The 14580-nt window shown below is 43.4% G+C and overlaps 1 protein-coding gene across 1 annotated transcript in view; it reads right to left on the minus strand.

The window, feature by feature from the left end:
• The window catches only part of LOC126187481 (helicase SKI2W), a 166213-nt gene that overhangs the window by 16054 nt on the left and 135579 nt on the right, over window positions 1-14580 (minus strand). The window lies entirely within an intron of this gene.

Genomic DNA, 14580 nt, shown 5'->3' on the forward strand with positions numbered 1-14580 from the left:
GAACCCAATCTGGTTAAAATAGGTTGTGGTGGAAAAGCTAAATCTCTCAGTGTATCTCTAAATATGGCAATACAAATAAGTGCTTTCAAGAATATCTTCAGTAGCAAAAAAGTCAGCATACTGATGTAATTAATACTGTCAGAAATAATATCAAACATTTGTATTTTGTCTGTTGTTTACTTTGTTTGTGCTTTCACATTGTTATATTGTAGGCACACTGTTTCAGCTACATGACATTGCACATATGCTGAACATGTAACAAGCTTTAGGTTAGCATCAAATATTTTAACTGCTATCCTGGTCTTCATCAAACATGGGGTGGCATCGTCGTCGTCGTATCCGAGTTTTCATTTCTCTCCTGAGATTTCCTTTGTCACGGTTCAGGCGTGGAAGTGTCGTTGATGGCTTAGCAATCCAATCCTAGCATGGAACAGGCGGCCACAGACATTACAGCTGATGGAAGGTGGAGGACGTGGCTGAGCCTGGAGGAGTTTACGTCTCCGGCGTTTGTCATCCTCCGTTCTTCGACGTTCCAGCTGAAAGTTTTGAAGAGTATTTGAGGTAACTGAGCACCAGCGACTTCGGTCTTCTGCTATTGTGGACCAGTTACTTGGATCGATGTTCAAGTTTTTCAGATTTTTCTTGTACTGATCCTTATAACGTTTGAGAGGGGCACCTCGTGGCCTTTTAGCTGTGCTCACTTCGCTGTACAGCATTTGGCGTGGAAGTCTGTCATTTTTCATCCGCTGGACACGTCCGACCCATCCGAGTTGATGCTCAATGATAAGAGCTTCCATGCTATACATTTTTGCTTTCTCAAGAACAGCCGTGTTGGATATGAAGTCATCCCATTTCAGGTTCATGATATATCTTAGCTTCTGTTGGTTGAAGCATTCTAGTGGCATCACTTAACAACAATAAGCCCTTTTTTTATTTAAATTTATCAGCACGAAGTATACTGACTTTTATGAACATCAACCAAGCTGTAGCATGGTACATGGGCTCACTATGAAGTTTACAGATTGCAACAAAATTTGCAAAACTGCTCATGGTCTGTTCTTTTGGTACAAATCACATGAAAAAAGAAACCTCCAACAATGGGGATATGATAAAAATTATTGCAATATGTGTACTGAGGCCATAAAAATGATATACCATGCATATAAAGATCTAAATTAATCTCGTTGTACTGATGAATTCTTCAAAACAAGCATTTACTCCCCAAAAAGGCCAAAATGATAATGACTAATGGGATCTAATACATAAATGTTGTAGAGATATTAAATATACAACTTTGAACTGCAAATTACTGTCATTTTTCTTGCAGCACATTTGAGTTACAACACTTGCAATTGGTAATCTGGCAATATTATGGTGCAAAACAACAGTGTTAGAAAAGAGACAAAAAGCTCAAACATTTCTTTCATCCATCCTCTGAGCTTCCACAGAGTTTGCACCAACCTCCATTCCTGGCCAAAACCAGAATCTGCGCACTCTTAGAGTTGCGCAGTGCACGAGTCAAATTAACTAATGTACTGCTCTGCGCATTTACTGACAAAGATTTGAAGGCAAACATAGGTTAATCCTCTGCAGAACTACACTACTAAATCAGCCTAGAAAAGCTTTTCCAGCCTTGTTTTAAACTGTGAGATGATAGAAAATTTAAAAAGTCTAATAGCTATGCAACTAGTCTTGATCAGTTTCCAAGACCTGACCACTGGACTGGAATATGTACTCCACTAGTGGTTCGCAAATTGACTCCATCTGTATCCCAAACACTTCTGCCAATTACAGAATAAGTGTTTGAAGTCAATAGCAAAAATATTACAGAAATCAACACTTAAATTTTCACAAAATGAATGTAATTTATTGGGTTTAATTAAACTTTGCTAAATCTGCCTCATTCACTGAATACCACCTCCAGTCAGCTATTCGACCCATGATCTGGTACAAGGGCTTTGCCCACTGAACACGTGCATGCTCACAGAAACACGGCACTTGCCTCAATGACTGGAAATAACATGACCAAAATTCCACAACCGCAAATGGGAACACATTCGCAGGTTCTTTGAGGTTTTCCATATTTGAAAATAAGTTGGTTGATCACTGACTACCAATTTTAGAAACATGCTCTGAAAACACCTTCACCCTAAAATACCCAAGACATCTTCCTCCTCCTCCTCCTCCTCTTTCTCCTCCTAATATGAGACCTGTCGACCGACTCCTTGATTTCACAAGCTCCAAACCACTATATGAAATTATTTCAACATTCAGACTTTCTGCCAGTCACAGGTAATGTCCAAGAGGCACTACAATAAACTCTCAAAGGTATTGACAAACTCTGCACAACCTCAGAAGAGCAATACAAAACAAGCGCAGGGTAAAGTTGGGCTCAAAGATCTTGCTGATTCACGACAACACCCGGGCCCACATGGCAAATGCCACTCGTGAAGTTCTCGAATCTTTTAAGTGGGAGTTGTTTCCTCATCCGCCATACAGTCCCGACCTGGCACCGAGCAACTTCCACTTATTCCCAGCAATGAAGAAGTGGTTGGCTATGCAGCGTTTTGATGATGATGCACAGCTTCAAGAAGAGGTAACCACATGGTTGAAGGCGCAGGCGGACAAATTTTACAACGAAGGAATTTCCAAGCTCGTCCATCGCTACGATAAGTGCCTTAATTTAAATGGCAACTATGTAAAAAAGTAGTATTTAAGTGTGGCTTTCATCTGTATATAATAAAAAAAAATTCCAATACTTTATTTATTTTTAATTCCAAAACATAATGTACTTTGTGGATAGCCCTCATAATTACTGGTGATGCAGTGTGCACACATGCTCAGGGGTGTTTATTTTGCACAAAATGTGTCAACACTACATGGAATACAGATATTAGTTACCACCAACACTGAAACAGGTCATGCTAATGGATAGAACACATGTAAATCTCTGCACACTGTGCTACGCTCCTAGAGGAGAAATTAATTTTTTGTCATCCTGCATGGCAGCTGCAGTGTTCTTCCAGGAAAAACAGCTTTCTCCAACATGAGTGCTGCTCAGACAGACTAAAACTCCCCAGGTCTCTTAAGTGAGCAGACAAAACTGCACCAAGCTCGTGTTTACATATTGGAGTTATTTTCAGTTTATTAAGTGAGAACTTAATTGCAGCTATTAATTGAGCTGTTATGTAAAATACGTTCCTGTGTGTTTAATTTTTTTAGTGTGATATTGACAGTGCATATGTGGTGATGGTGGCAAAGGAATTGGATTGGTAAATGTGGCACCTTACTGCTGTCTATCATTGACAGAATATTGTAAAGCCCTGTAAATTGTTTTTATGTCATGAATGACCAAAACGTTATTGCACTTCTCTCTTCATTAATTGTGTTAGACGTGGAATGCATAAATATGTTCCATTAAATAATCGCTGGCACTTGTAGAGTGGGCTGCACTGAGTGGAGCCACTTACGACACATCCACAGCATATCTTCCAAAATTGGTGTGAATATGTCTGATGGAATGAGATTGATCATGTTCAAGTATAGAACAGTAATCTGCTGTAATGGACTGTTTAAATTATGTTGAAATATAAGGAGTTCTTTAACATCTAGTTGACCTACTTCTATTGCAGAGGGAGCCAATTTAAGCTTCTGGCACTCTTCAGATTTTGGGAGAGCTGAGGATGGAGTAATACCCCTCATGCCGTGAAAAGTATTCCAGACAGTGATAGTGGAGACAAATGAAATCAACATTGTTGATTACATATTGACAGCATGTTACAACTGGAAAAGGTTCTTCAGTGTGGAAGACAGTTAACAGCTCCAGCTGTTGAGCTTTTTGAAATAATAGCTCATTTAACAACTGCAAATAAGCACTCACTCAATAAACTGAAAATAACTACACTGTACACACATAAGCTCAGTGAAGACTACTTAGGAAAGAGAACTGGATACAAAATGCTGGGAAGGAGTAGTAGTCTGACAACTGACAAGCTAGCTGGGCTCAGCCATGCAGAATGACTAAGGATCAGTTTCTCCTCAAGCAGTGCAGAACAATGTGCAGAGATTTACTTATATTCTGTCCACATGCATGACCCACATCAGGGCTATTAGTACCTAAAATATTCATTCCATGTAGTGTTAATGGGTTTTGTGCAAGATAAACACTTCCTGGACACATCTGCACACTGTGTCACCAGTGATTCGTATGGTGCACACTGGAGGATCCGTGCAACTTTGTGAATCACCCTATTGATGTAGTGCGGAATCACTTGCTCAACCTCCAGTTTGCAGACTTATGAAGGAAGGAAATACATGAACACAATCCGGTGACCTGCCTTCCCTCGCACTTCTACCTCACACGACCCCCCCCCCCCCCCCCCCCAACCATGTTACAACTTTGGAACACGATTTATCCCTTAATACAGATCTACTGCAGGTGTGGTGCCTTTATATCACTCCTGTCTGGAGCCTGTGTATTGGGAGAATGACTAATGCGTGCACAGTGGCAGATGGTCTGAAGCAGGTTCAGTCGAGTTCACAGTTCTAATAATCTTCATCCACCAGAGTACATTAGCGGACAGAGACATTCAAGAAACAGGTCAAGAGAATGTTTTTGTGAATTGTTCTTTTTTTTTTTCTTGAAGGTTTTTTTGTTTATTTATGTTTGTACAGTTTTGTGTATGTTTTCAGTAGTGTGAATAATGCGTGAATGTGATCTAAAGTAAATATGTAGATCATTGTTATACTGACTAATGCTGCATGAACTAGCATGAGAAATTTTTAAGACAGTGTGAATATAGACAAGGGGAATTTTGTATCGTAATACGTTAAGTATGTTTAAGGTAAAAGGTAAGCTAATTCAAGTGCAAATGAAAATAGTCAATAACGTTAAGTATAAATAAAATATCAGAATATGAAATATTTATGTCATAAAAAAATACAACTCGAAAGAGTGTTATTTGTTGTGATCGGTTAGTTATGAAAAGCGTGGACTAACATGAGAGAATAATATTTTTCTATTGGCCTTAAAGAAAATTGACCAATCAGAATGGAGTATTCTTCGTGCGTCTTTTCTCTTAGAGATAGAGAATGGTTAGAGCAGTCTAAGGAGTCAGAGCCCAGCCTTTCAACGGCATGTTCGTGTGTAGTATGAGCTCCGAAGGAAGTTATAGTTGCCGGTTTTGGTTGTGCCACAGGCCTCAAAAGTGTTTTAAAGTGAAGGCAAATATATTCTGGTGTGTTTTTTTTTAGAGAGTATGGATTTTTTAAGTAATTTTGTGTATGAGAAAAGACAGTAGTTCTGCGTGGCATATTGAGCAGATCGGTGACCAAAAACTTGAGTATATTTTCATTTAAGAGCATTCTGTACTTATTAGCTGTTCAGATTTTGGGAAATACATTACCATAAACTTGCTAATGTAAATGAAAGGGTTTGTGCAGGACTGTGTTAGGATTAGCATGGGCTAGGCAGTGAACTTGTAATTCTCAACTTCAGAATATACCAAAGTTTTACCAGTATTTCCACCCTTCATTCATAGTTAAGACTTTCCCCTGATTTTTAGAATAGTTACATTGTATGCAGCCTTGTGTGAGTTGCAGTATGGAAGGTTTCTACTCGGCTTTCCTACCAGCCATCTGCTGCGACGAGTTCACAGGTAGGTGCTGGTATAATGCCAGAAAGGAACTACATCGCCACACACGGTACATTGGCTGGCAAAACAGATGGAGTCATGGCAGTATCAATGAGCAGCAGTAGAGCAGGGTAGCGCTGCCAACTTACATGATGAGTGGGGAACTAGTTCAGCAGACGGAGGAGGTTGAGCTCGCAGTTTCAACACACTGAGGCTACAGCATTCATCGAAAGATAAGTTAAGCTTGTTACATTTGTTGTGTGTGTGTGTGTGTGTGTGTGTGTGTGTGTGTGTGTGTGTGTGTGTGTGTGTGTGTGCATGTGCTGAAAGACTGAGTAGCATGGAAAGTGATAATGATTTTGTAAATATGAATAATGAGGAAGGACTTTCATTTGGTGTAAGTGCTTCACAAACTACCACATCTGAACAGAGAGAAGGAGTAGATGTTAAAATAAAAGAGGATGTTTTTGGCGATATTTCTTTGTTATTCATGGGTGGTGGAGTAGACTCTGCTTCAAGTATGTCTGATAATGTAACCAGTGGAGATAATGTAGATCCCTAAAGTGACATTAAGCATGAAATCGGTAACAACCAATTGCGTGATGACAATGTTGGTAGTGTTACTGAATCAAATGTGTCAAATGTAGATACCAAATTTGGTATAGTACTGGTGGAACAAGATAAATAGGAAACAGTAATGCAGAAAATAGAACCAGGAAGTATGCAAGAAATGTTTGCAGCATTAATGCGTTCTATAAAAGATGGACATACTAATGTGGCTGAAACAATTGTTCAGGAAATCAATGAAAAACTTGAAAAGCAGACTGTGGTTTTAAAATAAATGTGGGAAAACAATTTGAAGTTGTTAGAAAGTAAAGTGGATGGAAAAATTTCTGAAGTTGAGAATAACTGCCAGCAATTAACTAAAACTATAAAAATTTGATTAACAGATACCTTGAAAAAAGTTGCTATTGGAAACAAACAAAGTGTAGATGTGATAAAAGAAAGTGTGCAGAATGTAGAGGTCAAAATAGTGGCGGTAGAGTCTATAAGTGTAAATGATCACAAATTGTTAGACAGTAAAATCAGTTCTGAAATGCCAAATGCATGAATGAAGTAAAAAGTGTGTCTGACCGAGTGGGCGTGTCTTAAGAAAATGTCCTTCAGCTAACTAACCAAGTAGAAGAGGTTGAAAATAGTTGGATGAGCATAGCAGTAGATTATGCCAAGTTGAAACCAACCTCAGACATGAAACTGACAGTAGTGGGTGTAGTTTTGTAGCAGAATTGTCTGAAATATCATATGTCACTAACAGGCAGTTTTTACGTTTTGGCCCAACAGGAAATGTACATCCAAAAGAATTTTGGAATGACTTTGAAGGTGTTCTACCTAGTTTGTGGTCAGACAGAAAAAAATAGGCTTCATTACATCTAAATTCTTGGGAGAGCATAGAATTTGGGGGAATATCGCTACTGCAGAGTACAATACTCTAGTGTTTTTTAAAGAATATTGGGGCAAGCTAAATAGCTTCTGGACTGGGGAAAAGTTTAATCCCAGAGAGGAAAGCACAAGAAAGTTTCAATTAAAATGGATGACAAACTTGTCACATTTAAACAATGAAGTCAAGCCAGAACAGATTGTTATGGGTCTGGAAGGTAAACTGCCCATGAACTGGTGAAACAAAATTATTGCAGCTCTGAAGGATGATGTTTTTCATAAATTCATTAGTTATTTGGAGGGAGTTGAGAAGCTCTTGCATGAAGAGGAGCATGCAAATCGTAATGTATGACCACCAAATAATGCAGAACCACTGCAGAATGTAAACTTTAACAGAATTAGTATGTACTGTGGAAACAGCAGGAGCAGAGGTGCCGGGATGTGGCGCTATCCAATAAATGATAGGCGAAATAATAAGGAGCAGGTGCACAAGTATCGCTCGTATTCTCAAGTGCGAGAGGATGATGATGCGCCAAGGCGACAGCAAATGGGGGTAAACATAAGACATGGTACAGAATCCCAGAATCCGTGAAACTAAATGCCATCCATGAAAGGGCTAGCATTTACAAGATGGGAAGTAGTAATTTGAATATGCAAGCAAAATCCTTTGTACGCTTTAGCACTAAACAGGCAGGGATTATATGTGAGGAGCCGAAGAAGGTAGTAACAACAGACAAAACGAGCTACATAAAAATATGTACATCTAGCGGAGGTTTAAGTGAGTTTTTGGACAGGCATAAACAAAATAAGCACTGTATTGCACACGAAATGGGTGATGTATTAGCGGAAAATGTGACAGAACCTGATTGCCACAAACTCTTTAGCAACCAAGTTGAGTCATATTCTGGGGAAGGAGAAAGTACAGAAGCTGCAGAGTTGCAGGAGATTAGTGATGTCAGTGTAGAAAAATACTAGATACTAGCATCTATAAATGATGATATTTGTGAAGCTATAAGGGAGAGGCAGGAAAATGGTGACCAAAATGAGGGTCAGCTAACTAACTGTAGAAAAAAGGGAGGGAGAGAGAGAGAGAGAGAGAGAGAGAGAGAGAGAGAGAGAGAGAGAGAGAATGGCAAAATGCTGGTAAAATTTTTGGAGCTGTCATTAGTGGACAGAATAATTAGTATGGGAGAGAAAGTGATGTGGGTAATTCTGCAAAAAACTGTGTAATTTCTGGAAACAGGGAAGGTTTAGACAAAAGGGAGGTTGTGAATGATTTGCTGGAGGAGGGTTCTGACACTAGCAATGAAAGGAAGGCCAGTAATTAGTCTGCAAGTGCGTGACGAAGAAGTACAGTGTTTAGCAGATAGAGGCAGTGATTTATATACTGTGAGTAAAGTTGGTTGAATCATTACCAAATAGAAATGAACTAGTAATAATGCCAGTAATGGGGATGCGATAATTGTAGCTACAGGAAAAGTTAAAAAACTTTTTAAACACGAAGTTTTGTTGCCAGTAAAAATAAATGGTGTGCAAGTACTCCATAACTTCCTTGTAATCCCTGATCTATGTACAAAAATGCTAATTGGCATAGATTTCTTTAACAGTACAAAGGGAGATTAAATTTTATTGAAAATGTAGTAATTTTGGAAATAAATGGGAAAGATGTGGTTGTACCATTTTTCAAAAAAATAATTTGACCAAAGAAGAAGTAGCCAGTATACCAATTAGGTACTGTACAAGGGTGGGGGATGTAGAGGGCTACAATGACTATGGGGATTGTGTGTGTGTGGGGGGGGGGGGGGGGGGGGGGGGGGGGTGGAATGGAACTTGAGGAAATGAAGGTGGTACAAGAAAAAATAGTGAGACCTCAGAGAGCATTGCAACCTACGCAGTGCTTGGTGTTTGACGAACACCAGGCGCTCCAGTTATTGACAATGCTACTACTTCAGTTTCTTTTCGTATTGTCAATCTTCCTCTTCCATCATTCTCAACTATTCAGACTGCCAATTGATACTTGCAACTTATTGAGTACACTACACAGTTGCTGTCCATGGTCAAATATGCTAGTGCAACCTGCACGCTTGGCTGGCATCTGCAATATGTTCAAGTACGCATTTCTTGCAGTGTTTCCATATTTTTGTCTGGCCTCTATAATAAAACTGTACAGTCTTAGTAATTATTTTTTTATTAACTCTAGGTGAACTATTCACTCTACATCTGACTGTGACACATCAGATTAATCAGCACACAAGCATGTGATTAGATTTTAGTTAGTAATAAGAATATGGTTGGTTGGTTGGTTGTTTGAGGTTTAAGGGACCAAACAGCAAGGTCATCAGTCCCTTGTTTCAAATAGGCTCCATTCCGCTAATGGGACTTCGCAGTAAAGTCAGAAAAATAAAACGGAAAAAGGTAAAAATGTAAAAGGGCAGTCATGTTGTTATTGGTAAAAAACAAAATGAGGGAAGTCGGCAAGAGAACGAACCCAACACTATGCTGAAGCATCATAGGCAAGACCATCTGTGACGTAAAAGGTACAACTGCTAGAATGTAGAAAGTACGTATGGGAATAGAAAGACTAACCAAGCCTTAAAAAAAAGGGGTAAAAACAGAGTAAAAGGGGAAGAAAAGAGGATTTCGGTCAGGGAGGGGAATCGGGAATCTCCGAACACTGCTTACAGTGGGAGACACCCAAACACTCACTGCCCTGCCCCAACACCAGAGAGAGATTAAAAACCTTGAAACTGAGAATAAAAACCACTTTCCCGGAGGAAACCGAGAACCAGAGAGACCATCCGGGAATCGTCAGCCAACATCAACGGTAAAGTGTTGGGGAGCCTATACTTAGCACGCAGAGCCAAAAGAAGGGGGCATTCAACCAAAACGTGGGCTCCACAACCACATAGTGGGGGTGACTCATCATGCAAAAGAAAACCATGGGTCAGCCTGGTATGGCCAATGCGGAGACGACACAGTGTGGTCGAGTCCTTTCGGGAGAGGTGAAAGGAAGAACGCCACGGGCCTGGTGTCACCTTAATTGCACGAAGTTTATTAGACAGGGGAGTAGCCTCCCAAGAGGTGGCCCATGACTGTGCGAAGTGGGATTTGATGTGAAGCCGTAAATCCGCTGCAGGAGGGGTTACAGAAAACGGGGGGTAAGTGACTGCTCCCCCAGCCAAACGATCAGCGAGCTCATTACCCGAGATACCCACATGGCCAGGGACCGAAAGGAAGTCAATGGAACAAGCAGCACAGTGAATATCAGCGAGATGGTCATCGATGGCAGAGACCAAGGGATGGCGCGAAAAACACCGGTCAATAGCAAGAAGGCCACTCATCGAGTCCGTACATAACAAAACGCGGTTGTGTTGGGACTGTTTAATAAAGGTAAGGGCCTGGGAAATTGCCATCAATTCCGCAGTAAACACCCCACATGTAGGTGGCAGCAGATGATTTTCCATTCCAACAGAGGACATGAAGGCATACCCCACATGATCAGCAGATTTAGAGCCATCAGTGTAGAAAACAACAGCATCCCGAAACTCCCATAAAATTTGGCGGAAAAAGGAACGGAACACCACCGGGGGGATGGAATGTTTCGGACCTCGCCGGAGATCCATCCGAATTCGAGGCCGAGGAACTAACCAAGGAGGGGTAGAGGGGAGAGAGTGAGGAAGACAGGACAAAGAAGGAAGCTGAAAATCACGGCAAAGAGACGCAAGGCGCAGCCCAACTGGTAAACCCGCCCGAGGGCGGGAGTCGGGTGGGCGACGTCCATGGTCTGGGAACAGGATAGAATAGGAAGGATGAGTGGGAGAGGAATGGATACTGAGTGCATAAGACACCAGAAGCTGGGACCGCCGAACAGAAAGGGGGGGGGGGATCCCAGCTTCAACCAGGAGACTATCAACAGGGCTAGTGGGGAAGGCACCGGTGGCCAAACGGATACCACGATGGTGGACTGGATCCAGCACGTGCAGTGTGGAAGGAGCAGCTGAACCATAAACTTGACAACCATAGTCCAAGCGAGACAGAACTAGAGCATGATAAAGACGGAGGAGGAGGGAACGATCTGCACCCCAAGAGGAGTGGGCAAGAAAGCGAAGGACATTGAGTTTACAGAAACATCCTACCTTCAGGAGTCTGATATGGGGCAGCCAAGTGAGCTTGTTGTTGAAAAGAAGACCCAAGAAACGAAACTGTGGGACCACAGGCAATCTTCGTGCAGCGAGATAGAGCTCTGGATCAGGGTGGATCGTAGTATGGCGACAGAAGTGGACCACTCGCGATTTTAAAGGAGAGAATTGACACCCGTGTGAGAGGGTCCATGCAGAGGCATGCTGTATAGCTACCTGGAGCTGCCGTTCTGCAGAAATCATCCACATACAGGGCAGGGGCGACCAAGGGACCGACAGAGGCCACAAGTCCATCGATAGCAATGAGGAAAAGAAGGACACTCAAGACAGAACCCTTTGGGATGCCCGTCTCCTGGGTCCGTGGAGAACTAAAAGCAGTACCAACTCGGACTCTGAATGTCCGATGGATCAGGAACTGGCGGATAAAAATCGGGAGTGGGCCCCGAAGACCCCACTGATGAAGGGTAACTAAGATGTGATGGGGCCAGGCCGTGTCATAGGCCTTGCGAAGGTAAAAAAAAACTGCAACCAAATGGTGGCGCTGGGAAAAAGCCTGCCAGACTGCGGATTCCTAGCGGAGTAAATGATCGATTGGAGACCGTCCCTCTTGAAATCCACACTGGTAAGGGGACAATAGATCCCGAGATTCGAGGACCCAATTGAGCTGATGGGCTACTATCCGTTCAAGTAACTTACAAACAACATTGGTCAAACTAATTGGCCGATAGCTGTCAACAGATAGGGGGTTCTTACCAGGCTTAAGGACAGGAACCACAATGCTATCCCTCCACTGAGAAGGGAAGTCACCCTGGAGCCAGATACGGTTAAACACCCGAAGAGGATGTTGCCGTTGTGGAGCACTGAGATGTTAAAGCAGTTGGTTATGAATGGAATCTGGGCCAGGGGCTGTATCATGAGAAGAAGATAGAGCAGAAAGAAATTCCCATTCAGTAAAAGGTTTGTTGTAAGATTCTGACTCACAAGGGGTGAAACATAAGGTGGAAACTTCAGCCCGCTGTTTTTGATGAAGGAAAGCAGCTGGATAGGAGGCTGACGCTGATGCCACTGCAAAATGGGTCGCAAGATGTTCTGCAAGAACTAATGGGTCCGTGCAAATGCCATCCGGGAGGTGAAGGCCTGCGAGGGTGGACTGCCGATGGCAACCTTGGAGAGAGCGAAGTGTAGCCCATACCCGTGACAGAGGGACAGTAGAACCAAGGGAAGAAACGAATTGTTCCCAACATATCCGCTTGCTCTGTTTGATTAAATAACGGGCTTTAGCATGAAGGCGTTTAAAGGTAGTAAGGCTGGCTACGGATGGGTGCCTCTTAAAGTGTTGCAAAGCTTGACGGCAATCACGGATGGCAATGGCAATAGCCGTACTCCACCACGGGACTTGCCGGCGACGAAATAGTCCAGATGAGTGTGGGACAGCAAGGCTAGCAGCGCGAACAATTGCGTCAGACACGTTACGTAGGACGTCATCAATACAACCCGACAAAGAGGGAGAAAACACGACCTGTGCAGCGTATAGAGGCCAATCGGCGCGTTGGAAAGACCAACGAGGCAACCTGTCCATCGGGGAGCGGGAAGGGAGCATGATAATCAACGGGAAATGGTCACTATCACAAAGGTCGTTGTGTGGCGAACAGTGTAATGAAGGGAGGAGAGAGGGAGAAGAAAGAGAAAGATCAATGGCAGAAAAGGTACCATGACCGGCACTGAAATGAGTAGGGGAGCCATCATTAAGAAGGCACAGGTCGTGGTCTGCAATAAATTGGTCTATAAGAAGACCTCGTCTAGATGGAAAGGCACTGCCCCACAAAGGATGATGAGCATTAAAATCCCCGAGGAGGAGGAAGGGAGGAGGGAGTTGCTGAAGAAGGGTGGTTAAGGTAGCAGGTGTAAGAGTCCTGTCAGGAGGGAGATAAAGATTGCAAACTGTGATTGCAGAGTCAAAGTGGACCCTAACAGCAACCGCTTCCAATGTAGTTTGAAGAGGAATCCACGTGCTAGCAATGTCTGTACGGACCAATGTACAAACGCCACCAGAAGCCTGCAGGGGTCCGACCCGATTTCGACAGAAAACACAGAAACCACGGAGGGTCGGTGAGTGAGCATCAGTAAAATGAGATTCCTGGAGAACCACACAAGCTGCAGAGTAGGACGAAAGAAGGGATTTCAATTCCGGAAGGTGGCAATATTATCCATTACAATTCCATTGGAGAACCACAGAACGATGGTTTAAATGGGGGCTGAACACTTTAAATCCAGTCATACCGCCGGGTCCCCACCCGTCACCGACAAGGAGGGGGCGACATCCATGAACGACAGGTCAGAATCCGGTTGTGAAGTCGGGGAAGGGACCTCCGGTGACACCAGAGGCTCTTTCTCCCGGGACTTATGTTTCTTCTTCCGTTCAGGCTGCGATCGAGGAGGGCTGTGTGGCATGAAGGAGCCAGCTGCAGCAAGATCAGGAACAGAAAGAGACCGGGCGACCTGGGGGCCGACAGACCGCGGCTCTCGCGGTCATCGCACGGCAGCAGACCTTTGGCCTGGAAGGTGCCGGGAAGGGGCATCCCGGGAGAGGCGCCCTTGACCGGCAGATGCCGAAGGAGTGGGACACTTCTCCGGCTGGGGAGGGGGAGCAGCGCCCATAGGAGAAGGTGTGGGAGCCGCAGGGGTGGGGGGGAGGAGAGGGGTCTGGGATGGGGGTAAGGAAGGGGGAGGAAGGGGTGAAGATGTAACCAAGGCGTAACTAGATGTCATGGACACAGGGTGGAGTCTTGCATATTTCTTACGGGCCTCTGTGTAGGTTAAACAATCGAGGGACTTATACTCCTGTATCTTTCTTTCCTTCTTATATACTGGGCAATCTGGTGAACGTGGAGAATGACTACCATGACAATTTACACAGACAGGAGGGGGAACACAGGGACTCCCCTCATGGAGTGGACGTCCACAGTCACCACAGAGAGGGGCCTGTGAACAGCGGGAAGACATGTGTCCAAAATGCAAGCACTTAAAACACCTCATAGGAGGTGGGATGTACGGCTTCACATCACAACAATAGACCATAATCTTAACTTTCTCAGGGAGGGTATCCCCTTCAAAGGCCAGGATAAAGGCACCAGTATCAATACGAATGTCTTTAGGACCCTCCTGAACACGCCGAACAAAGTGAACACCCCGCCGTCCGAGATTGTCCCGAAGTTCCTCATCAGTTTGAAGGATGAGGTCCCTGTAAAAATCACACCTTGTACCATATTTAGAGACTGGTGGGGAGTAATGGACATAGGTATTGTGCCAAGATGGGTACAGGCACGAAGGGCCGCAGATTGGGCAGCTGAAGCAGTTTTTATCAGCAACGA

Source organism: Schistocerca cancellata, chromosome 5 (assembly GCF_023864275.1).
Source record: "Schistocerca cancellata isolate TAMUIC-IGC-003103 chromosome 5, iqSchCanc2.1, whole genome shotgun sequence".
Lineage (NCBI taxonomy): Eukaryota > Metazoa > Arthropoda > Insecta > Orthoptera > Acrididae > Schistocerca > Schistocerca cancellata.